This window comes from Haliaeetus albicilla, chromosome 8, assembly GCF_947461875.1.
Source record: "Haliaeetus albicilla chromosome 8, bHalAlb1.1, whole genome shotgun sequence".
NCBI lineage: Eukaryota > Metazoa > Chordata > Aves > Accipitriformes > Accipitridae > Haliaeetus > Haliaeetus albicilla.
The window spans coordinates 41907227-41932058 of record NC_091490.1 but is presented as its reverse complement, the minus strand read 5'-3'; the positions used below and the strand labels follow the sequence as shown (position 1 = coordinate 41932058).

General features: G+C 54.8%; 1 protein-coding gene and 1 long non-coding RNA gene across 8 annotated transcripts in view; one reads left to right on the top strand and one right to left on the bottom strand.

Annotated features, from left to right (window-relative positions):
- Window positions 1-2152: 2152 nt before the first annotated feature.
- Window positions 2153-4543, bottom strand: LOC138686319 (uncharacterized). The gene is made up of 2 exons (XR_011325650.1): window positions 3387-4543; window positions 2153-2561 (listed from the first exon to the last, which is right to left on the bottom strand). It is a non-coding gene; the product is annotated as an uncharacterized lncRNA (long non-coding RNA).
- Window positions 4544-7230: 2687 nt separating this feature from the next.
- Window positions 7231-24832, top strand: part of PTPRS (protein tyrosine phosphatase receptor type S) — a 164460-nt gene continuing 146858 nt past the window's right edge. For 6 of the 7 annotated variants that reach the window (XM_069790298.1, XM_069790297.1, XM_069790296.1 and 3 more), the window contains exon 1: window positions 7231-7284. The gene's annotated coding sequence lies outside the window, so the exon portion shown is untranslated. Of the gene's footprint in view, window positions 7285-10994; window positions 11013-24832 lie in introns of those variants that run through there. The other variant, XM_069790293.1, reaches the window with a different exon arrangement.

Below are 24832 nucleotides of genomic sequence, written 5' to 3'. Positions count from 1 at the left end.
TTCATTCGCACAAAAAGCTTCAGCTGCCTGCTCCAGCCGGGGAGGAGTGAATTTAATAAAGGCAATAGCAGTAACGCGGGTGGTTCCTGCTCACGCTGTGCTGCCCAAAGAGTTTTTATTTTGTTGGCAGCTCCGTGGGGTGACCTCAAGCACAGGGGAGGTGGGATGGGGGTGGCCGGCGCTGAGCAGGACTTTGGGGTGCAGTGAGGAAAGGGATGCAGGGCTGGTCGGGGCTCAGCCCTGGCCGCAAGGATCCTTCTGCGTTGGGCTGGATGAGGCGCGTCTGGCACGGGAGCAAACCCAAGGGAAGCAAGAAGGTGAGGATAAAGCCTGGTTTGGTAGCTGGAGGTGGAAGAAGAAAAGGAGATAACTAATAGATGGAAACCCAGCCCAGAAGACACCCCAAGGCACACCCTGCAATGCACTCTCTGCATCCGTGCCGTGATGTGCAATTGCTTTGCCTTCAAGAAAGTCTGGCTAACAGTGATGGTGCCCAGGGTGCGTGCATGCCCACCTCCTCGCAGCCCCTGTGCCAGCACCCCCCTACCTTTTCCACTGCAAAAGGGAAAATTTGCTTGCAGCAAGGAGGGGAAACTCCTGCCATTGCTTCTCCCTTCCTCCCTCATCGCTCCCGTGGGGACCAGCCAGTGTTTGGGAAGTCGCCCTGGGAGGGCACCCGCCGCGGCACGGTTTCACGTCAGCTTTGGCTGGTGGTGGGGAAAGCCAAACCCCAGCGTGGGTGGGAGTTTGGACCTTACATACGGCGTGGGTTACATTTGCAGCGAGGCTGTTCGCAGCATCCCACGCAGCTTTTCCTTGTATAGCCCGTTCCATATTTATCCCACGGGCTCCTCTCCCCACACCAAAACCCATCTCCATTTAGGCACCGCAGAGCAGAGGGTGAACCCCAGCCCCACCGAGCAGCTGAGCTGGAAACGTCCCTCCTGGAAATGAAACCGGAGGGAAAGTAACTGATGGCTGATTTCCCTAACAGATTGCTTTCTGCGTGTAACAAGTTGCTGTCAGCACCGGGCACAAGGATGCTGCTGCCTTGATCCAAAGCATCCACATTTGCACCCAGCCAGGCTGGAGCACAAAGAGCCATTTTTAGGCTTGGAAGCTAACAAGATTCATCAAGATTTTATAGCTTTTGCTCTGCAGTTATGAAACGGTGACCACAAGCCAAATACCTCTGTCCTTTACCTTCCTGCAACACCGATGACTTTGGTGCAACAGAGAGCAAAACTCAGCCTGCCATTTTTCACTGCAAAGACAGAATTCAGCCCGTAATGTTCTTGATAAAGCAAAGTACCAATGACACAGCTGAAAAACATCAGCGGAGCAAAGAGCAGTGAAAACTTCCCTGGGCTTCCATATGGCATCGCTCCATCTTGGACCGCGTTATTATTATATTTCATCCAGCTTTAGCTGCTTTCTGTGTTATCTGACGCGGGGAAAATGTTGATGGGGAGGACTCTGGTACAGACACTTGGCTTTTCTCTCCCGCCAGTGTGTGCCGCATTTGAATTCTCCCCAGTACTGCGACGTTTTCAAAATGTTTTGTTAAGTTAATTTGTATCCGCAGCCACTTGTGAATTTTTCAGATTATTTGATCTGTAACTGAACTAACATGAAGAGTAACTATTGTTCTGCAGGAGCAGACGATGCCAAAGCGTGTCTTACGTGTTTGACGCGTGCCCGTCTTCTAACCTCAAATGAGGTCCCTAGGCACCAGCAGTGCTGCTGGAAACCAGTTTGGGGATGGCAGTGGGTGCATCGCTGCACTGCTCCAGCCTGAGCTGCCACCCCACAGCACCCAGGTACCATCACCCCCCAGAAAAACCTCGTTGGAAGGCATTTGCCTCCATCGCAAATTACCTCAGATCACAAATTGTCCCTCAAACGTCCTCCTGCAGCTCAGGGAGCTTTTTCATGTGTCTCATGAGCACTGTTTTTTTGGGGGAGCCTCTGAACAGGGGCAGCTTTGCTCGAGTCTCAGCGGGGGGCTCTGTTTGCTTAACAAGGGAGAGCTTTTTCATTTTTCTTTATCAACCTTGGTGGCTCTGTTCCATTTGGGCAGCGTGGGGGCCGAGGCTGGGGCTGGCGTGCAGCCCTGCGCAGGTCGGGTTTACATGAGCTCCCCCCCCATCGCTGTGATTATAGAGGAATTTATTCCTCACCACTTTTCTCTGGAAAACAACATGGTAAGGACTTGGGAGCAAGGAAAGAGCACAAAGCTGGAGCAAAACCTCCTGACGGCATCAGTGAGCTCGGTTTTACCCCTTCCAGCTGCTCCATCAGCCCAGCTGTCCCAGCGCTGCTGCTGTGCGGAAGCCGCGTTCTGGTGGGACGACAGCAATGGAGAACCACTCTTTAAGTTAGATCAGATGAGTTTCTGCCTCAGGAAGACCCCAGAATGAGTATTTTGGAGCGGTTTCTCAGCCGCTGATGAGACCTTCCCCAGGAGGATATAAGGCAGGTTCTGGAAATCACGGGGTTGCTCGCTCCCCGGGGCTGACCTGCCCAAATCCTCCGGTGACCAGTAAAACCGCTGATCTGCTCTGGTTGGAAGAAAATGGAAATTAAACAGAAAATCGGATGGAATTGCAGACTCGGTTATCCCCTAGCATGTCTACCCCTGGTGGCAGGTACGTACGCATTCGGTATCTGCCAGGAGCGGTAGCGGCGACTCCGGCCCTCGGCTCGGGGTCGCGGCACAGGCTCCTCTCCGGGCGGATGGGTTTATGGATCGGCACCTGCCCTTTCAACCAGCGACAAGCCGGCATTGATCGTGCGCCGTGCTTGTTCTTCAACTTGTTGTTTTACCAGCTTTAATTTAAGAACTGAATTCAAATGCCATCAAGGGGGAGATCAATAGCTTTTTTCACAACCCACCGGTGACCGTGTCTGGGGACGGCAGCTACAGCTGCTGGAGCAGACTCACTTTCCACCCGGCTTTTAGAGGAATTAAAACCCAGCGGAAACAAAAATAGGTTGGAAAAGAAGTTGGGAGCAAAGCCGGCTCCAGCACAAACCCCAAGTGTCAAGGTCAAGCCCAAACCTTTGATTCCCTTGGGTGATGCCTTTGGATGTGGGTGTTGGGTTTACAGGATAAAGGATGCTCCCACCTTCAAAAAGTCTTGCTGCACTTCAGCGGACCCACAAAATGCGGCTGCGTGGTGGGATCATATTGTCTCGGTACAACATGATGACAAGATGGCATTAAGATGTGACTATTTCACACCGCAGAAGCTTCTCCGCACCAGCCACCGCTGGGCTCGGGAGAAGATGTCACATGCTTTAGCAGATCGATCAATAAAAAAGAAAAGATCAAGCAGGATTTGGGGACGCATCTCCGCAGGCTCCACGTGCACCTGAAAACTCACCCATTAGTCATGAGGACACCCAGCAATTGCGCATCCTTGCAGTCATTCACGGCTTTATGGCGAGTCATGAGATATTTGGTATTTTCCTTCAAGCAAACAAAAGCAGATGATTAAGGAAGAGGCGCAGCTTGCTCGCTTTCAGGAGGAAGACAGCTTGCAAAATGCAACTCTCAGAGCTTCAATAAAACTCCAGACAGCAAATAAACAGCCTGGCTGAGAGGAGAATGCTCCCAGTTTCCTGAATTTTAAGCCAAATTTGGGATTCTGGGGGAGAAGGATGGGGATTACCTCGTGCAAAACTGGCACCAGCGAAAATGTCATGAGAGTGTGGATACTGAAATGCAAAGACAAATGTGTGTCGCAGCCCCAGCCTGACTTTTCAGGCAGTATACACACCAGAAACTTCTAAAACTTTGAGTGGAAAACCATTTCCAAATGGAAAGCCAAAAAGAAAGCAGCTGAGTTTCAGCCTTCTTCTAATTTCTTTTTTTTTTCAGTTATTATTTTCATTTCCAAAGCCATTTTTGCCGAAGGCAACATGTTTATACAAAATGCCTCACTCAAAAAAAAAAAAAAAAGAACTATTTGCAGATGGAAAAATATTCTGTCAGAAATTTCCTGGCCACCTCTCCGTTTCATGCCAACGCTTCACACAGTTTGAGGGGCTATAAATGACTGTACGGCAGCAAATTTGGCCACTGAGATTTTAAACCGCGGTATAGCAGCCCACTCTGCGCAGGATTTAAACCCCCCTCACTTATTTTACACTTTCCTTCACAACTGTCTCTCAGCTATAAAATATACATGGATGCATCGATTGCTCTAGTGATCAAAACTCTCTCCCTTCAAAAATACAGCCTATCCAGAAATGTAAGCATCCTAATTAAAAATATGTTGGAGAGTTGAATTGCAAATAAATCAATTCCTTCCTAAAAAAATAATAAAAAAAAATCCAGTCAAGCAAGACCAGAATGGGATGGTTAATAATTGATATTTACATTTCTCCCATGTCTGATCAAAGGATTTGATTGCATGACAAATGAGGAAATTACTGTAAAGTATTATACATCCATTAAGAACATAGATGCGGCAGATAGGACGCCGGAGCCGTGGTGATATGGTGTTTGCCACTGGGCTCCGCAGCCGTTCAAAAAGGAGTTGGGCTGATGGTGCAAGCTGATATTTTCCGGATGTGGAAGAAAATCAGCGATCGATCTGCGTTTTATAGGCGATGCTGCAGGAAAGGACGGGAAGGGGTGGCTGGGATGGAGCCAGGGACTCTTCCAAGAGACGGGAAGGTGGGGCTGGACCCCGCAGCGACATGGGGGGCACCTTGTAGCTGGTCCTATGGGTCCCTATGGGCTCCTGCTGACTCCTATGGGTCTCTGTGGGTCCCCATGAGCTCCTATGGACCCCATGGGTCCCTCTGGGCTGTTATAGAACCCTATAGACCTACAGAGACCCCATGGGTTGTGATGGACCTGTACAGATCTCTATTTGCTCCTATGGACCCCTATGGGCTGTTATGGACCCCAGTGCATCTGTATTGGCTTCTATAGACTCCTACAGGTCTGTATGGACCCCTATAGACCCCTACAGGTCTCTATGGGCTCCTATAGACCGCTATGGGACCCTACAGGCTCCTGTGGGATCCTATGGGTCATGCAGGTCCCCATGGGTTGCGATGGACCTCTACAGATCTCTATTTGCTCCTGTGGACTCCTATGGGCTGTTATGGACCCCAATGCATCTGTATGGGCTCCTATGGAGTCCTTCAGGTCTGTATGGATGCCTATAGACCCCTGCAGGTCTCTATGGGCTCCTATAGACCCCTACAGGTCTCTGTGGGCTCCTATAGACCGCTATGGGACCCTACAGGCTCCTGTGGGATGCTATGGGTCATGCGGGTCCCCATGGGTGCGGATGGACCTCTACAGATCTCTGTGTGCTCCTATGGACCCCTACAGGTCTCACTGCGCTTCTATGGGCTCCTATAGACCTCTATGGGTCTCTATAGGCTCCTGTCATTGGAAACGGCCCTTTCTTGCAGAGGAAAATTAATTTAAAAATCAACGTGGAGGTTCCTCGTGCTGCCTCACGCCCGCCAGGCTCTCACGCTGACGCCGGCGCTGGGACCTGATGGCGTTTTCCTGGGTTATCCGGGAAAACGGCGGAGGTTTGACGCCCACAATTTATTTCCAAGGCCGTAGCAACGGCAACCTCTGGGCTCAACAACAAGCGGTTCTCGTCACGCAGAAAAACAGGCGAAACCCCGTACCGACGCCCGCGCCCCGAGGCTGCGCAGCGGAGCGGCTCCTCTCGGCCCCTGGAAGAGAAATAATAACATTTTTCTGCCGGATTTCCCCAGAACGGTTAAAACTCGGCGTTCGGCTGACATTTGGTCAGTATTAGGAAGCGCACGAGGGGATCAAGGAAAGTTCACGGAGCAGCAGATGGGGGAGCGGGTGTTTGCCCTCGGAGCGAGAGTGCCCGCCTGCTTCACCAGCGAGATGGATTGAAAATAATAAAAATTCACGACTTTTTTTTTTTCTCCTTTTTTTTCCCCTTTTTTTTTTTTTTTTGCCTGTTTGAAAGGTGCTTAGAGCATTTTCCCAGCATCACTCCTCCCGCTTCGGATGCCAAGCCCTCCCGTGATCGATGAACTGCCGGCCATCGGTCCCGCTCTCCCAAAACTCATCCCTTTTTTTCCGATTTTTTTGCAATTTTTTTGCTATTTTTTGCTTTTGCTCACCTGAGGCTGGGGGCATCGCACGGCGTCGCAGGTTCAGGAGTGGAAAGAGCGGCGGCGGTGGGGCCGAACGGTCCCCACGGGGCTGGGAAATAGTGAAGGGGAAGTATGGAAAAGGGATTGAAGATGGGAAATATGGGGAATTTATTAAATATGGGACATGTATTGAATATGAAGATTATATTCAATATGGGAAATGTATTGAGTATGAAGACTATATTAAATATGGGATATGTATTGAGTATGAAGACTGTATTAAATACGGGGAATATATTAAATATGGGGAATATTAAATATGAAGAATATACTGAAGGGGAGAAATTTAAAATATGAGAAATATGTTGCATGTGAGTATATATTCAGTATAGGAAATATATTGAATATAGGTAATATATGGAATATTGGCAATATGTTAAATACGGCAAATATAGCAGACGGGAGAGGGAGACCGAACACTATATTCGCGATGAGGAATTTGCTGAATTCCGTGAATATCGTGGAAAACGGAGGCGACGCCGACAATATCTTAAGGGAAATACGTCGAATACGCAAAATACAACGACGACGGCAAATAAACTGAATATCGCAAACGCGCCCCAAGTGGGAAATAGAATGAAAACGGGAAATTGATTGAAATAAAGCCGCAGCGGGGGGGGAGGGGCCACCGAGGGCCCGCCCCGGCCCCGCCCCTCCGCGTCCCTCGCGGCTCCGCGCCCACGTGCGCAAGGCGCGCGGGCGCGCGGGGCCTTTAAGGCGCGGCCACGCCCCTCGCCCTCCGCGGTGACGTCGCACCGCCCCCCCTCCCCTATCTAGGAATAGTGGAGGAAAAAGGGGGGGGGGGGGAAGGAATGGAGGAGGGGGACCCGCCCCGCGGTGACGTCAGGCGGCGGCGGCTCGGGGAATGACATCACCTGTGCGAGTGGCCGGCGGCGGGCGGGAGGGAGCTCGCGCCGCAGTGTCCCCGCGCCGCGGCCCCAGCGCAGCCGCCGGGCGGAGGCGGAGGGAGGAGGAGGAGGAGGAGGAAGGCGAGGAGGAGGAGGAGGAGGAGGAGGAGGAGGAGGAGGGCGGCCGCGGCCCTGGCCCTGGCCCTTCCGCGCCCCTCCGCGCCCCTCCGCCGGCCAGCATGGGAGCGGGCGGCCGCGCCGTCAGGTACGGCGGGTGAGGGTGAGGGTGAGGTGAGGGGAGGGGGGGGGTGGGCGCGCTATAGCGGGGGGGGGCGTTTTGTGGCGGGTGCAGCGAGCGCGCGCTGTAGCGGGGGGGCGCCGGTGGGTCGCGGTGGAGTGAGGGGCGCGGGGGGGGGGTGTGTGTTTCGCTGAGGGGCCGCGTTGTAAAGGGGGTGTGCGTGTGGAGAACGCTGGTGGGAGGGGGAGAAGGCAGGTGGGCTGCGCTGGGGAGGGGTCGCGTTATAGCGGGGGTGGGTGGGTGGTCAGCGGTGTCGCGGCAATGGGTGGGAGAGGGGTGCGGGTATCTCGCGGGGGGGGGGCGCTTGGGAGAGGTGTGGGCAGGCTGCCTTGGGGTCTTGTTGCGGGGGGGGGGGGGTGCGGCCGGCTGGCGTTGAGGGGGTCGCGTTGTAGCGGGGTGGGGGTGCGTCGAGGTTGCCGGTGGGTGGCACCGGAGAGCCGGGGGGGGGGGGGGGGCGTGTTATAAAGAGGGGGGGCGGCTGCGTTGGGAAGGAAGGGGCCGCGCTATAGCGGGGGGGTACAGGGAGGGGGCGCGCTGGACCACCGGCACTAGTAGTGGGGAGATGCAAGGGGAGAGATGGGTTGGGGGGGGGGCAGCCCGCCCTGGGGAGGGGGTCTTGGGGTGCATCCCGCCCCACGGCCTGGTCCCGGTCCCCGGGGTGAGCCCGGCTCCGTCCCACGGCCCCCGTCCCCACGCTGTGCTCCGTGCCCAGTCCCACGCCCCGGTACCGGTTCACCCTTTTTGCCCCCCACCACCTTTAGGGACCCCCATTTCCCCGCCGTGCTCTCCCTACCCCGTCCCTATGTCCCCCGTCCCCCCCGCCGGCCACCTCTCAAGTGGGGGTCCACTGGGCGAGCGGGTGCTCGGTTTGGGGCGCTGACCCACGAGACGGGATTTGGGATGTTCTGGTGTCGCCCCCCGCGCTAAGGGCTGCGCTCCCGTGGAGCAGCGCTGTGGGACCACCCGTGTCGGTGGGAGGTGGCCCACGTCCCCTTTTGGGTGGGATGGGTGGGTTCTCCGACCTCCCGGCATTTGCGTGCGCTGGGGATGCTCCGGTGCCGAAGCCGATGTCGCTCCCGGAGCGGCATCGCCGGGATGCGGGTGTCGGAGGAGAAGACGCCGGAGCGTTCCCCGCGATGTTGGCAGGGCGATGCCGCAGCCTGGGGACATGGTTGTGTCCCCCCCCCGGGGTGCTCCCCTCGCCCCACCCCAAACACCGGTGGCCCCACGGGTGCCTTGTTCTCCCCGCCAGCTCCGGAGTCCCTTGGGAAGTGGGTTTCACCCCGTTCCCTCCAGCTGTGTAGTGGTCTGGGGACGGTGACAGCAGCAAGGAAAGGACCTGGGTCACCCCAAAACTCCCCAAGACCCCGTGTTGGAGTGTGTGGGGGGGGTCCCTTCCCCTGTGTTGGGCTGGCTGCACCAAATCTGCTTCTTCTGCAAGGTGCAGCTGGCTCCGCGGACCAAGGGACACCCCTGGGGTTGGCAGCGAGCGGCCCTTTTCCATCCGTCCTCCGGGATTTCAGCTGAAATCCCGAGCCCTGGGGCCATCCTGCGGCGGGTGAGAGCTGTCCCCGGTGTCCCCGAGCCAAAACTTGTCACATGGAGGGCGAACACCCCCCCCCCCCCCCAAAAATAGTAAAGATTAATAGTGTTTGTGTTGCAGCGGGAGGATCCCGTTCCAGTCCCTCCTGGGGAAGCAAATGGTGCAAATGCGGGATAAGGGGGGGGGGAATGCTGGTGAAGAGGTGACACCCGTGGAAGGGTGTTTGGGCTCTGTGGGGACGCGTGGTCCCTCCCGGTGGGAGCTGCACCCTCCCCACGCTGGGGACGGCTCTGGTCTTTGGGCATTTGCCCTCTCCAAGTCCCCGGGAGGTTTTGCTTTTGTCAAAGTGCTCCTTGCAATTGCGAGGAAAAAGCGGTTTTGGTTGGCTGGGGGGCGTTCCTAGCCCTTCCTCCGAGCTGGGAGACCCCGCAGGGGCGAGGGGCTCTGCGTCTGGAGCGTCCCCCTGTCCCCTCCCCGGACAAACCCCCGCTAAATTTGAAGGGGACGTTCTCCATAGACACTCGCACTTCTGCTCCTGCCCGCAGCTCCCGGGCTGCCAGCGCTGCCTCGCAGCTCTGCTCGGGCAGGGACCTGTGTCCTGAGCAGTAAAATATGGATTTATATATTTTATTTCCTCCCCCCCCCAGCATGTTTTGGGGGTTGCGTACCTGCACCAGGCTGGGGGAGCGGGTGGCATGACCTGATGGGGGTCCTGCTGTGGGGGGACGAGGCTGCTCGTCCCTTCAGGCTGGGGGAGCCCCTGATGGGGGGGGGGGGGAAGTCACATTTGGGTCCTGAGCGTGAAGCTGGTTGGGTTTGGCAGGGCAGAGTGCGTGCCGATGCAGGGACCCTCCTGCCCTCCCTGGGGGGAAGGTACCCCTCCTCCTGCCAACCTGATGGTGGGAAAGCTGTTAATTGTTCCCTGCCAGATTGACTTATAAATTAACGAGTTTGCTGGCACTCTCCTCCTCCTTCCTGTGCGTGGTAAGGGCCCATATTTCAAATGGGAAAAAGTCATAAATACTTTGAGTAATGCGAGAGGAGCTTCCAGCTGAAGCCGTGCCACCGAGTAATGCGGGGGGCTGCCCGCAGGGGGAGAGGGGTCCCCCACGGCAGAGCCGTTTGTACACTTGGGCGTGGGGCAGTGGAGGTGATGGGGGGGCAGGGGGTCCTCGAGTCCTCGTGTAGTTGTCTTCTGGTATCAGCTTTGCTGGCAGGACGGGATCAGGTCCTTTGTGCCACCCTGGGTCTCTGTCCCCCTGGTCCCTGGGGCTCACTGGGTTTTATCAATGTGAATTTGGTAAATGCAGCGTCTTCCTGGGGTGTCTCCTCCGTCTCACCCCAAGGGGAGCGGGTTTGCTCTGCCTTTTTTCTGGATGCTAAAGAATAACCAGTGTGACATGTTGCCTAAGGAGAAGAGGAAAGATGTGCCTTTGCTCTTTCTCCAGGAGGGTGGGTTCTTGTTATACCCTTAATTCTGCTGCTGCTTTGAGGGGAGAGGTGGGAATGAGGGGGAAGAGACACTCGAGGTCCAGCCTGGTGGGATGTCCGAGGAGATGATGTGGCCACACGCTGGGGAAACTGAGGCTGGAGGGGTGGTGGTGGTTCTCCATAGCGCAGGAACAGCTCCTGCCTGCCACGCTGGCCCAAAGGGCTCGGGCCGTATTTAGGGACCTCAAAGCTGGCTTTGAGGTGGGAGATTGTCCCACCTGATGCTGCTTTGATCTCAAAACACAGCCCAGTGGCGGGTCGGCTGGGCTGGCAGTGGGTCGGGATGGATGCCCTCTGCGGTGCCCGGCGTGGCTGTGCCCTCTGTGGTTCAATAGGCTCGAAGCCGGCGTGGAGCGGGGTGAAGTTCCCATCCAGCTGCTCGCCTTGTTGCAGAATAACTCGAGGCAGTTAGTGCATGTTGAACTGTTTATCTACTTTTCCACGTGGCGTATGAGGTTGCGTGGGTGGCGAGTCGCCGTGATGGATGCGACGTGTTGCCTGTGGCCTGCCACTGCGTATGGATTTTATTTGAACCCACTCTGTTCCCAGCTAAAACAGTTTTTCTTTTGCATTGCAGAGATAACAAAATTGCGAGTATAGGATACCGAGATAAAGTGAAGCCAGATCTAACCCGAGTCAGTGTGGGCAGTGCGAGCGTATGGTAAGGAGAGGTTATTCAGTTGCATTGAAAAGGTGCTGCTGAGTAGTTTAATCCACAGTTGCTGAACTTTGAGCTTTAAATTCTTCTTATATGAATTGATAAGAACATGCATATTATTCATAACTGTCTCCTCAAAAAAGGAAAATCTGCAAATGACTTCAGTTAAATATCATTGCTTCAACAGTGTGAAAAAAGTGCCTAACTTTCTACTTCAAATAATCCTTTCCCTTGGCCCAGCTCCCTCCATCCATGAAGCTCTTTGCTTCCTGCCGCTAGTGCAGAGGTCGGTGGGAGCGGGGTCGGGAGTCCTGGGCTTTGCTCCAAGCTGGTGACCCTGGGCAGGATCCACAGAACTTTTTTATTTTATTTTATTTTTTTTTTTATTTGCAAACTGAAGAAAATAGCCAGGCTGGGCAGGCTGTGAACAGTATTATTTTTTTTTTTTAAATTGCTGTCGATTTTAAACTTGTGAGCCCTGAAGTAGTAAAGCTCAGGCCAGCTTCCTTTCTGCAAAGTTTATTACACAATAAGCTGGAACAATCTAAGGGCTCTGTTTGTTACGCTCTTTTTTTTTTTTTTCCCTCTTGTCCTCTCTTTCTGATTGTTTGCTTTATAACTTGCCTGATTTTTTTTGTTTTCTTTGACATCAGCCTAGCAAACTGGAAATTGTCTTTTTTTATCTTTTTTTTTTTCCCCTCCATCCTTCAACTTGTAAACCCTCCAGACTTCTAACATAATTCTCTTGGACTTTTTTTTTCCTAGCTTGGGTATCATTGTCTTAGCTTAGTAATTTATCGAGTTTGGCATTCCCATTGCAATAACTGCCTGCGCTGTCGGATTATTTGCTGTTTGGCCGAATAAGCCCTTGCAGACTTGCGTGTCCTGCGCACAGAACCCTTCGCAGATGGCTATGTCCCAGCGTGGCCCCAGCATCATTGAAAACAATAATTTTCAGCCTGCGTTGCCCTCTTGACATCACTTGATAAGGAGCTGGTTGGGAGGCATGAGTTTCTTCAAACTTTTAATTTATTTTTTTTTATTATTATTTTAATCCATGAAGCCTTTTGGCTCCTGTCCTCCCACCAGCTCCCGAGGGCCGGCACGTGGCTCCCACGCACACGTGGCAAGCAGCACGCTCTGGGTGCAGCCACCGAGGGAAGGAGGTGGAGGTGCTGCTGCGGCAGAGGAAGGGGACGGGTACGTGTGTGTCCCCCCCGGGATGTCCAGGTGTGAGGAGGGAGCATGTGCGGATGCGAGGAGAGCAGCATGGGCTGTACGCACACACCTGAGCTTTTTGAAAGGGTTGCAGATCTTCAGAGGCACTTAGGGATGCTCTGCTCTGCTCTGGAGACAAAGGGGTGATGATGAGGGTGATGACAGCCCAGCTCATGGGGATGGGGGACACAACAGGAGCCAATACTGGGATTTCTCCCTACTCTTGGGACTTGCTGGCCCCATCAGGGACTTCTGTGCCCTGCCCTGGAAAAAGCAAGGCTTTGCCATATCCCAATCCAGCCGGCCTGCTGCGGCCGTGGGCTATTTGGGACTCACCCGGGCTTGTGCATCTTGGGTTTGGAAAGCTTTGGAGGTGACCTCCGCACAGCTTGTGGTGTAGCAGAGCGGAGTTTCGGAGCCCTGCTGCATGGACATGGCCAGCCCAGAGAGAGATGTGATTTTTAGTGTTGCCCTCTTCCATACGTTATTATAGCTCAGGCCATTGCGGTTTGAGTGTTGTCATACAAATAGGATATGTCATAATGTCCGTGCTCCAGTTCCCTGGCAACATTTGTACTATTAAGAGCTGCTCTAGATTAGAAAGCAGATCTTAGTTTGTCTAAACGGGTTTAAAAAACCTATCAAATTAAACTGGGCCAGGTGACTTGTACAATATGCACACCTAAATTGGTTTAACATTTGCATAAATCAGATTAAATCGGGGCTGTGGGATGGTTTAGGTTAGGAAGCCTGTGGCTGTTTCTGCCCAGCTCCTGGAGGTCTGCACTCCCACCACTATGTTGGGGCTGTTTTCACAAAGCTAGCAGCTGAATCACTTGTTTACAGCCTCGTTTCATAGGTTATTGCTCTATACGGTGCTGGTTTACATCAGACCAGAGGGTTGCCGTTTGGCTGGGACCTCGCAAGCAACCGGGATGCCCCCACCTTCACGGGGATGTGCTAATGGAGGAGGAAACCTGAAGGTCGAGTGGCTTTTAATGGTGTGATTTGGGAGGGTGGACGGCAGCATGTGGGCAGCGTGGCTGCAGGTAGGAGATTCGGATCACAGCTGGTTCGGCTGCAGCCATGATTTGCAATGCATGGTGGGTCCTGCAAGTGGTTTGCAAGAAGGGTCTCTGTCTCTCTCCAGGGGGATTTTAATGCTGTTGGGGTTTGAGTAGCGAAACATTCGCGTGTGAGTCTGTATGCTGGGAGCACGGTGCCTGGGGGGCTCTGCCTCTCCGGCTGCCATGTCTCTGCTTTGGTCTTGGGGCATCTCAGATGTGGCACGCAGGGGCATGAAGGTGGGAATGCATCTGGTGTCCCGCTTTTGAGCGTTGAATTTGCTCTAGTTAGCCAGTTTAAGAGTGCGACAGGTAAGCTGGTCTGCTCAGACTTTAGGAATGATTCGTTCTCTTCGGCGCTTGCTGCTGTGTTCTTGGGAGGTGGTGGATTTACACGCCCATTTGAGGGGTGAATTGAGATACACCAGATCCTAACTTTGGAAATGCCCTAACTTTTTACATAATGCTGTTTTCAGGATTCCCCCCCCCCCCCCCTTCACTTCTGCTTGTGGGCAATTGACACATGATGCGATGCAGAGTTACATGGGGTAACCACGTGCTCTGGGTGCAGAAGGCACAAGGCTGGAGGCAAAGTGCTCTCGATCTCTCTTGCTTGCAGCCACTGAGCCAGGATTGCAAATAGTGGGAAGGAGAGGGAGGGCATGGTGTGCTGGTTTCTGCATGGCTTCTCAAAATGCAATAATCCTATCTCAGGAAAAATATCAGCCTTGTCTGAAATTCAGCACATTGTCTCTTTGTGGTGCTCGAGTTGTATCTCACCATCTCTCCCTCTGAGCTGTTGCTTAATTGTTTCCTTCTTCTTGGTGTCCCTGTATCCGTATCAGTGTTGCTAGTAATTCCACAGATGATTTAAATCTGAAAGGTTCTTTCCTTAAAAGTCTCGATCGTGCTTCCCTCCATTTTGCTTTTGTGAAGACAGCAGCCATGGACAGACTACCTGCTTGCCGTGCTGCAGATGCACATGTGTGTGCACGCATGCAAAATCTGCAGGAATTGGGGATTTTTTTTTTTTTTTTTAAACTAATCTTCAGCTCTGTTATCAAGTGTTTGCTCTGGTTCCCGTGAAAGGTAGATGGGTGCTGCTTCTGGCTTGCACTCATCAAGGTTTCCCTCCCGCTGCTTCTTCCCTTTGTTTACCGTGTTGCTGTCGCTCGCTGGCAGCGGCTTCGACTCTTTCCCTCCATCGGCTGCGAAGGGTAGTCGGAAGCTGAGCAGCAGTTTCCAGTCGCCATGTAAAGTTTCCGTGTCACCCCTGACCGGCACGGCTCAGGATGTGTGGAAAGCAAAGGTGATGGGCAGAGCCGTGTCCCGCTGGCAGCTCCGAGGTGGAGTAGGCAGGTGGGGACCAATCCAGCCTTTCTCTCCTCCCTGCAGGAGGGGACGTGCCTGGGGTGGAGGGGTGGCCCTTGGCAGGCAGGGATGGTGACAGGGAGGATTTGGCGTCAAAGCACATCAAAGGTGTTTGTCAGGATGCCGTGGTTTCCACCAACAAATTGTTGTCCCCTGGGATTGCTCCTGTCCAGCCAGCTGGCTGATGCACCCAACCTCCCTGGGCAACCTGGGAGAAGGGGAAGATGGGGGCTGAGCGCCGCAGCCCAGCACCCATACCTGTAGGCAGGCACCCGATGGCCACCCAGGAGTGGGCAGGGTGGTGGCAGTGTCATCTCCTGGCCAGGCAGGACCTGGTTGAGCTGAACACCTTGCAAAGGGCAGAGGGATGCTCTGGAAGACCAGAGGCAGTGGTGCAGGAGCGATGCAGAGGGCTGGGCGTCGTGGTGGCCGCTGCATGGGGTTTGCCCAGTGTAAACCAGTTTGTGAAACAACTGGCGTTTCTGTCCCCCAGTCCCCAGCATGGGGTGGCTGGCAGCAGTGGCACGGACCTCGGCCCCGTGGCATTTTGCACTGGACCATCGTTTGCAGGGCAGCACAAAAACCTCCTGGTCGGCTCCTTCCCTCTGAGTCGCCATTTTATTTTTCTTAAACGTTTATGTATAACCGTACACTAACCTATAAAAATTAGTTTAGGATGGCTGCCAAGAAAATCTCTGCAGTGCCTTGTGGGTAACTCCCTGTGAATTACCATAAAAGCTGTAGTGGTGAGGCTGCTGTGGCAGTTGTGAGGATGCCAGTCATAATGCTCTGTATTTAAAATTCAGATGCATGTGTAATGCTTCGTGTCTGGATTGCAGCAGCCTGTAGTGTTTCTGGTGTCCTGCCCTGCGCGCCGCTGCACCCGCTCTTGCTTTTTAACGTCGTCTTGCGTTCTTCCAGCGTTTTGCCTGATTGCAAAATGCAACAGGTAGCAAAACGTGGGCTAGCCGCGCTTGGAGGGAGAGTGGTTTCTGATAGCTTCCTCCCAGGGGGGACGAACCTCCTGCTTCCATTGAGCCGGCGGCAATATTTCACTTAAGGGAAAAGCCGCTCCGTAACCCTTCCCCTCCGCATCCTGCACGAACGACGTCCTGTTTCCGAGGGCACTCTATTTCTGGGTGTGCTGAATGCTAGGACCTGAACTCGCTCGAGTAAATGAAACACGGGTTGTCCCGATGCTCAGCAGAGCCTATGCAAGGGGGATATCTTGCTGCCGTGCTGGAGAAGGCTGTGGCTCTTTTGCAAGCGAGCCAGTTAGTGTTGCTGCTTCTCTATGTGCCCTTGGAAATATGTAGTGCTTTTCTTTTATCTGTTGCTGCTGTTTTTCCTCTGGAGCGGCGAGCCAAGGTGACTGCAGGTCTCCACAGCGGAGCCTCAGTCGAGGAGCCGCTCCGCTTGGTGTGGGTGCTCAGCAGAAGGTGTTGCTGATCTTCTGCTGGGCATGATGGATCATTTCATTTAAATTTTCCTGAAATATAATATTCATCATGGTGTCAGTGTCCCACCTTCATTATAGCTTACTGATAAACATCTCTAATCGGAGAGCGATCTCTCCACCCTGCCAGAAACCGCCTGGGGATAACGAATACATTTTTGGAGCCGGGAGAGGGTGTCTCGGGGATGTGCTCCTGCTCTCCCACCTCTGTCTGTGTGCGTAGAATCGCTTGCCTGGCTGATAAATAAAGCAAGAAGCAAATCTGTTTTTCCCAGGTATATTGGTGGTATTTGTATGTGGCTGTTTCTGTTCAGGGCTCTAAAATGGTGGCGGTCCAGATGTAACCTGGTGTCCCTGTTTTCTTGCCCAGGGATTTCCGAAGGGACCCTTGAGCCTGCCTGCTCCCTGCCTGCGGCTAGGGGTTTAGGGCAGCACCCCAATGCAGCTTAACCCCCACCATGCTAGGCAGCCGGGCTGCCTCTTCCACCCCATGAGGGGTAAATCCCTGCCACCATCCAGGCTGGATTTCGGCAGGAGGAGATGCAGCTTTATGCCGGCTCTCGCAGGATGCCGGGGCAGCGATGGCCCTGCATGCGGCGAGGCACGTGCCGCGTACGGTTCAGATGAGCTGTTTTTACTCTTCTCCCTGGGGTGTCCAGAACAAGTACAGGAGCGTGCAGGATCCAGCGCAAGTCCTGGGGGCGGTTCATCCATCGGCAGGCTGAGCATGACGCCGGGCAGAGCGGGCTGATTTGGTGAGCTCGGGGGCCAAGCAGCATGGCTCACCTCCTTCCCGGTCCCCTGGCACACAGCACAGCCACGACGGCCCCAGCACCCCGCCTGGCACAGTGGCCTCTGCATCCCCACGTTGCCGGCAGCTGGGGAGCATCCATCAAAGCGCTGCTCATCTCTTTCCTCTCTTAATTGGTTTTACTGCTGAGGAAGGGCGGCTGTTTCATGGAGGAGCTCTGACTTGCAGGAGCTTGGCGTCTGCTCTCCCCATCGGGCACGGCTGGGTGGATCGGTGTGCCCTGGCTTGGCTGCCGGCCTCAGCCACCTGCTCCAAAGCGAAGGTAATGTCCGCTGTGCCTGGGATGGATTTTTTTTTTTTGGTCATCTGTGCAGCAGTGGGAGATGGTGGCTGCTGGTCCCGTGTGCCACTGGGACTGCTCTGCTTCAGAGAGTCGTTGGCTAATCATCCTCTGAGCCCCTTCTGGGAAGGATCCCGGAGGTTTTGGGAACCGGCTCCTGATCATCTCTGGGGTTTTGACCTTCAGCATCAGAATTGAAGTGTTGCGAGTCCCCAGAAGCCTTGTACAGACTTGACCTCTTGGGCTGCTCTTCTGGAAAGGGCTTTCCTTTCCCTGCACCTCCGCTTGTGCTTCTGCTTCCTCCTCTGCATTTGACCCAGAACAAGCTGAATTTTCCTCTGGTTTGGGATTTCCTGTCACCTCTGTTCCTCTCCGGCATCTAGGCCCTGAAGCTCGCAGCCTGTTTCTCTCCTGTTGCAAAACTTGTCAGGAGGAGAAAGGTCTCCCTGAATTTGGAGTTGCTGGATACTGCCCGACTGCTGTGCGAACCCTGGCCCTGCTTTGAGACCCGTGCAGAGACCCAAGGAGGACAGTTGAGGACGTTCCCTGCTGACTCCTTCCTGGAAGGACTTGTTGCACTATGCTGATAAGAAGATTCCTTTTTTCCAGGAGCCCAAAGCACAACTTGACACCTCCAAAGGCTGAGGATGATGATGAACCCAAGCGGAGCTGGATGCAGGGCAGATGGCGGTGAAGTCTGAGGACGAGTCACCGTCGCTGCCTGTCCTTCCAACATTATCCCGCTTCCTCAGGGAAGGACGAGGAGGAAGCTCTGGCTGCCAGCAGCCCCTATCGCCTTTCAGCACCTCAATTTTAGTAGCCTGACCTGCAGAAGCTTGTCTGGTGCTGCGGGGTGGGAGTAGCGGTGACGTTTCTGGCCCCCGAGGCTATTCACAGACTGCATGCCCTAAAGGCTTTGCTGTTGGTGCCCGTAAGGAGATCCTGGTGAGGCCATCTGGGTTTTGAGAGCGACCACGGACCTCTCAGCATCTGCTCCCGAGCTGTGGACAGCAGGACTATAGCTTCAATGCTTTATTCATCCATCTCTCCCTCTGCAGAGCAGCTTGAATATCCCTGGGCTGAGCAGCTGCCCCAGCAGTGCGGAGGGCATGAGCATCCCTTTGCTTCTGCTGCCATCGGAGGTGGTGCAGGGGACAGCACCCATCCAGCAGACCCAAGATGTGCTGACCTAAAAATAGGTGTAAGGCTGCTTTGAAAAGAGGAAAAGTAGGGAGGTGTGGAGGAACTAAAGTGTTTCTTAGAAGTAAGAGAGGAAGGACATAAAATATTGAATAGCCCTTGCAGCTAAGGCTTCTCATCCCAGCTGCCTTGGGGAATGTGCTGTGTGGGTTGTGGGGGCTCAGGTGGGTGCCCAGATGGGTGCCGTGGGCCTCTGGCTTGTGCCTGGCCTGGCATGGGGCTGGATTTTGGGCTGGGTGAGGAGCAGCAATAAGGGGATGAAGAGAGGAGATGGGTTTTTCATGCTTGGAATTGTGTTTGCAGCTGGCAGGGGTCTTCCCAGTCTAGGTGTGTGCACAGAGCTGCGCGTGAGGACCCACCTGGGACATTATCCCCAACATCGTACCTCGTCCTGTGCTTTAGTTACCGGGCTGTCCCCCCTTATCAAGGACGGGTAACATGGTTTAGGTCTCTGCTCTGTGTCTAGGGGAGCTGGGGGACAGGACTGGTGAAGCGGGGGATGGAGGCAGGTCACGTCTGCACTGTCTTTGGGTGCCTCCTCGAAGGGGTGAGCTTGTCGAACGCTTCGTGTTGCCAGCGTAGCCCGTGCCAAGTGATGAGATGGGAAGCCAGGGGAGAAGAGCTTCAGGTCTTGCCCAGAGCCTTTTTGCAAAACACTTTGCAGAAGGCTGTCCCCAAAGGGGTCTGTACCCTGGAGCTTCTGTCCCCAGCGCTGGCCTGGCTGCTGGAGCCTGTAGAGCACATAGGCTTGTATTTCGCTCTTAAAAACCACCCAGAGCCAGGCTGTAATTAGGCTGTGTTGTCTCGTAACTGGATCTCCCAGTCTGATGCTTTGTTCTTGGCTTACCCTTGACTTTTTCCAATGTCTTTGAGTGAGTTGTATCCCTTATCGGTGCCTCAATTTTTCATCCTCTGTCCTGACTCATGCAGAACAGATGCTCTCGAGGCAGGGGCTGTCTGGCATTGTCTCAGGTGATGCTTGCCCCGGAGAGCCTTGCTCTCCTCCTAGCCCTCTAAACCTTCTCGTGAGGAGTGTTTACAGGTGACTCGATTGCAGGTTTTCCTAGGAAATGTCAGAGGAGCTTGTGATGCCGGACTCATATTGGGCCCCCAGAACACTCTGCGGCATGCTTTATTCTTCAGAATAAAATTAAAGCAAGACTTTCAACTTGGATTTTTCTTTGGAAGTTGCTTTATTTTAAAACCACTTTTTTTCTGATTATTCTTTTAGGAGAGGGGAAAAAAACCCTATATCCTGAAATCTTGCCTATGTAAATAATTGCCAGGCTTGGGCTTTTTTAAGTCACAAGATGGCTGTACTGCTTTCTCAGTGCCCTCTGTCAAGGTAGCGCTGAAAGCGGTGGCATCAAATGGAGTCCTGTCTGTCCATCCCTTTCTGTCTGTACCTGCATCTCTTGGCTTCTCTTACAGTTGCAGCCTCTGGATGTGGATACGGGAGCAGGAGAGCGTGGGACAGAGGGACCCTTTGGCACGCTCGTGCTTGCAGTCGGCTGATGCCATGAGCACGCGCTCGCTTGCCGTTGAGTCTCTCGAAGTGTGCTTTGGCACAAATGGGCAAGAGCTGGGAAAACCCATGTCACTGCCAAGCAGCGCCGCTCCGGGGAAGGTTTTCCTGCTCTTGGAGAAGGCTCTGGGGCAGGCGGGATGGGATGAGCCAGGAGCGCTTGGCGCGGGGGCAGATGGAGCGGGCGGCAGCAGACGGGAGCGTGGGGGATGCCGCCGGGAAGGAGGTGGTGGAAGGGACACCGGCTGCGGGAACAGCCCGTGCGGCTCGGCGGCGGAGGGGGTGCGCAGCCCTGCTGCTCAGCTTGGTGCCAGCTGCCCCCTCTCCGGCTGTGCCGCTCTTCCCGGCGGGGTTCCGCGCTGCGGCCGCCCCCTCCCAGGAGGATGCACAAAAGCTTTGGCGGAGCCCCGTGACATGGGAGTGGGAGCTCCCCGCTGCCGCGGGAGAGGCCAGGCTCCATCTCACCTCTGCGGATGCTCGTGGCGCGTCTCCCACGGGTGCTGCAGCAACAGGCAGAGAGCAGGCGGCCGCTGCTCAGCCGAGGTTGACCAAAGTAGTGGCTCCCTGTTCTCCACTCCTGGGGTCTGGCAGTGCCCGCTGCTGCCTGGGTTAGGCCCTTCTGGCAGTGCTTCTCTCGGTTTCTGTTTTTCCCTGTTCCCCACAAGCAAACTGGAGCAGCATCCCTGCTCTGCATCTTCTTGGTCAGAGAAGCCAGCAGCCCTTCCTGCTGCTGGGACCAGGAATCATCCAGGGAACATGGCAGGCTGGTGTGGGAAGCAGGTTTTGCTCTCCCACCTGGTACCTGCTGCTCTGGGATGGGGGTTTGGCATTTTGGGATAGGACTGTGAAATCTCAGCACGGGCTCCCACGTTGCATCGCGTTGTTGTGCTTTGGACATTGCACAGAGCCTGAGATTTGGACCAACAGTGTGACTGACATCCCTGTAACCTCCTGCATGCAGACTGGTGGGGAGGGATGGGAGATGCTGCAGTTGACCTTGGCTGTTGACCCCCCATGGGTGCATGTGAGTAGGGATGCATTTTGGGCCAGCATCAGCCTTGCAACATACGGGGAGGCTCCAGCCCTGAGATAAGGCTGGAGCTGATGCACAGACACCTGCAGCAGCTCATCTTCTCCCTAGACTCTTGCAATTAAACACGCAACTGGAGCGGTGTCTGCAGCAAAGCTCTGGCCCTGGGGTCAAATGGACACCAACCATTTTTGTTTTCAGGCACTTTCATAACTTGCATAGCTGGGCTTTGTGCCGCGGGGTGTCCTGTTCTGCTTCGCCTCCGGCATTGGCCGATCTGTAACTGTATGTTCCCAGCAGTAAATTCACCCGTGAGGGGAGGTCTCGGGTTCCCTCCCGGCTGGAGGGGTGCCCGGGAGCTGCAGCACTCGCTCCCTGCCCTGCAGCGTGACCCGGCGGGGAACGCAGCCCTGTCTCTGCCCATGGCCTCTGTGACCGGCTCCTGCTGTGCTGACGCAGCTTTTGGGTCCCTCTGGTTTGGAGGCAGGGTGCCCTGAGCACCGCTTGCGGGATAACGCAGCAGAAACCCTCTGGACATCCCTGCTCCAAGACCCAGCTCAGGGGAGGTAGAGGTTGCGGCAAAGCGCCGGTGTGTCGTTCACCGGCACCGGCCAGAGCTTTCCCTGCTCCTGGTGGGATACAAATGGGCTCTGCAGTGCCTCCGACGCTGTGTCCTGGCCAAATGGCCCTACAAAAAACCCTTTGGTTTTGTTTGTTGTTGCTTTTACTGTTTGCAGTAAAATGGAGCGGTGTTCTGGGGGCTGTGAGGCACCTGAGAACCGGTCTCTGTCTCTGCTGGGGCAGAGGGAGCTGCTTGGGGTGTTGCTGGCAGGCTCCAAGCAAATGCTGTCCCACAGCCAAACCCTTTAGGGGTGCAAACTCCTGTCCTTCTCTGGGGAGGGATTTACAGTGGATTTTCCACCCTGTTGTGGGGCAGCCGGCAGCACTGCTCTTTCTCGGCTGTTGGGGCCGATCTGCCATCGTGCATGTTGATTATACGTGGTTTTTGGATGCAAGGACTTGGCTAAGCATTGTGGCTGTGGTTTTTTTTTGTCTTGGGTGAGCACAAGAGCAGAATAAGCCTTCCATTCCCTGGGGTGGTCAGAGAGAGCTGAGGAAGCTCAGGGAAATGTGATGGTTCCAGCTGGCCCCTGAGTCGAGGCGACTGTGGTGGAGGATTTGTGGCCAAGGAGAACAAAAGGGGCTTGTTTGCAGTCATGAGTGGGTGCTCGTGCTCTAGCACTGGTTAACGTCCCTCTGCGCTCTGCTGAGACCTCGTGGGACTGGGAGCACTGGGCTTGCAGCTGGGAGGAGGTGTGGGCTGATGGCCCCCTTGTCCCCAGCGATGATGGTGGCCCCGTCTGCCCCATCCCCTTTCCCTTCAAGCTGAGCAGGGGTAGCTCTCGGAGAGCTTCTCCCGACCTTTCCAGCTCCATGCCCTCAGCTGCCACCGAGTGACACGGTGACATTTCACGTCTTGAATGTCTGAACAATTTCATAAAGCAAAAGCCAGCAGAAATGAAATGCTTTGGCTTTTTGTGTCCGACAAATTGGATTTGTTAACCTGAAGGTTCATCTGTCAGCTGGCAGGCCCCCTCTGTGGCTGGCGGCTGATGGGACAGGGTGGGAAGGGGAGGCAAAGCGTGGCTGGGACGTGGGGAGGCGAGGAGGAGGGAGTGGTGTTATGCAGCAGCGTGTAATATTTGCTGCGTTTTCAGCAGTGCGTTTGTGGAGGTCTTTTTGGAAGAGATGGGTCTTTGCATCAGACATGGGACAGCTGAGCTACTGGTGCTGCAACCTAGCCTGGTCGAGGTTGCAGTTGTTGTTTCTCTCTCCCAAGCCAGGAAAGCAGAGTCTTTACCTACCTCCATCAATTAGGGGATGCTACCGTATGCTGATTTACCCCAGCACGCTACAGTGGCAAAGCAAGATCAATGCAAATGACTCCGCTGCACAAACCGCAGCCCACGCCGGGGCGTGTGTGGACAGGGCAGCACCGTCTTTGTGGCCGCGCATAGCTGCCAAACTCGACGTGCGCGGCCCTGAGCACGAGCCCGTCGTGTTTGCACAGAGCAGAGGCTTCGGTCGCCGAGGGGGAGGCAGGCACCTGCCCGTGCCGCTGCCTGGCATGACTTGACATGTGGTGGACAGTTGCACAGGACCCGCTTTTATAATAGCGTGCCGCATATCGCGTTATTTATGGTGCTTGTGTGTGGCAGGTAGAAGATGCACCCCCGGGTCCCTTCTGCTGTCCCTGGGGAGCGGGAGGAAGCGTGTGTGCAAGGGGGAGGTCATTTCTTCTGCTTTTGGGCTCTGTTGGAGGGCTCTGTTCAGACTTCATGCAGTTTAACCTTGCTCTGGGGATGGGCACGAGGAGTCCTGGGTCCCTGGAGAATTGCAAAGTTGCTTCCCTCCCCTTTTCCTTTTTCCTAAATTAAGAAAAAAGAAAGAAAACAAATAAAAAAGGCTCTCTGTGAAGCAGGCGGGCGAGCATGCGTGGGGAGAGCCAGCTCCCTGCTGAACCGTTGCAGGCAGCAGCCGTCACTGCCTTGGGTCTTTGGGGACCCTGCAGCAGCCTGGTGATGCTGGCAGCGCTGGAGCCGGCTGCTCTCGCTCTCTGTCCCTCCATCCCCTCGGCCGTGGCACGTTGCTGCTGCAGCTCCCTTCGTCTGCGCCATCTTTTTAAGCCTTGCCTTTCTCCGGCAGTGGTTTTGTTGTAAGTCCTTGGTGGATCCATTACTGCCCACATGGTCCTCGTGGCAGCTTGCAGCCTGCGTTGGGGTTTTGCAGGTCTCACTTGGCTGCTCAGCAGGCTCTGGTGTGGGATGACTGCAGGCTCTGGAACTCTCCAGTGCTGCTCATATGGAAAACACTCTCAGTAACCACAAAGAATGGAGATGCTGCTTAAAAAAAACACACACAAAAAGGTCATCTGTAGGGGCCTACAGGATGGGGATATCGAAGCTGCCTTGCGCAGTTTCTTCTGGGGTTGTGTGACTTGAGAAACTCCTTCCCGAGGGATGTCTTTACAAAGCAGAGCTGTGCGGGAGATGTCCTGTCCCGCAGATGTCATTGGACTGGATGCTCCCTCCCGCCCGCCCAGCCCTGCCGGGAGATCACCGCCAAAACACCCAGTTAACAGCCCCAGTGGTGTTTCCTCAGGAGGGCTGATTAACCCTGTTTTTTTGGTCACATGAGTCCTTGTGCATCAGCTGTTGCTTTGGGCATTTCCTACACTCCCGGAGTAATCCCATGGAAGGGCAAAACACGAATCCTGAATCCTCCTGCACGAGTGACTGCAGCCACTGGGACAGGAGAGGAGCTCTAGCTCCACTGGGGACATGGGTGCCCGAGCTGGCTACAGCTTGCTCCCGGCTTCAGAGGGCTCCAGAAGGGCTCAGGGACATGGCAGATGTCTTGCTTAGGTGTTGGAAGGGTGTTGGAGGATTCAGCAAGGTGCTGCAGCACCATGAGCCTGTGCCTGGTATCTCCTGTGGCTGTGCTTTTGCGGGAGAACTGTTAGAGAGAGAAGCACCTTCCAAGATTATTTGGTTCCCAATGTGCACATTGCAGTTTTCTCTGTCCTAACATCACCCAGAATATCCCCACCACCTCACGCATCAGGGATGCGCAGCAAAGTCCAAGGCGAGGAACTGTATTTGAGACTGAGGTGCCCAAATGCTCCCAAAGCTCAGGCACGGTGGGCAACAAGTCCAGTGGGGTCACCAGGAACGTGGCTGCCAGAAGAAACCCAATGGGGTGGAAAATCCCTTTATTCAGTTTTCCCGTGTCTGAAGTGCAAGTGGGAGACTTGGAGCTGGCTTTTTCCCAGTGTGGAGAAAGGGGCTGAAACCTTCTGCCCAGGCGC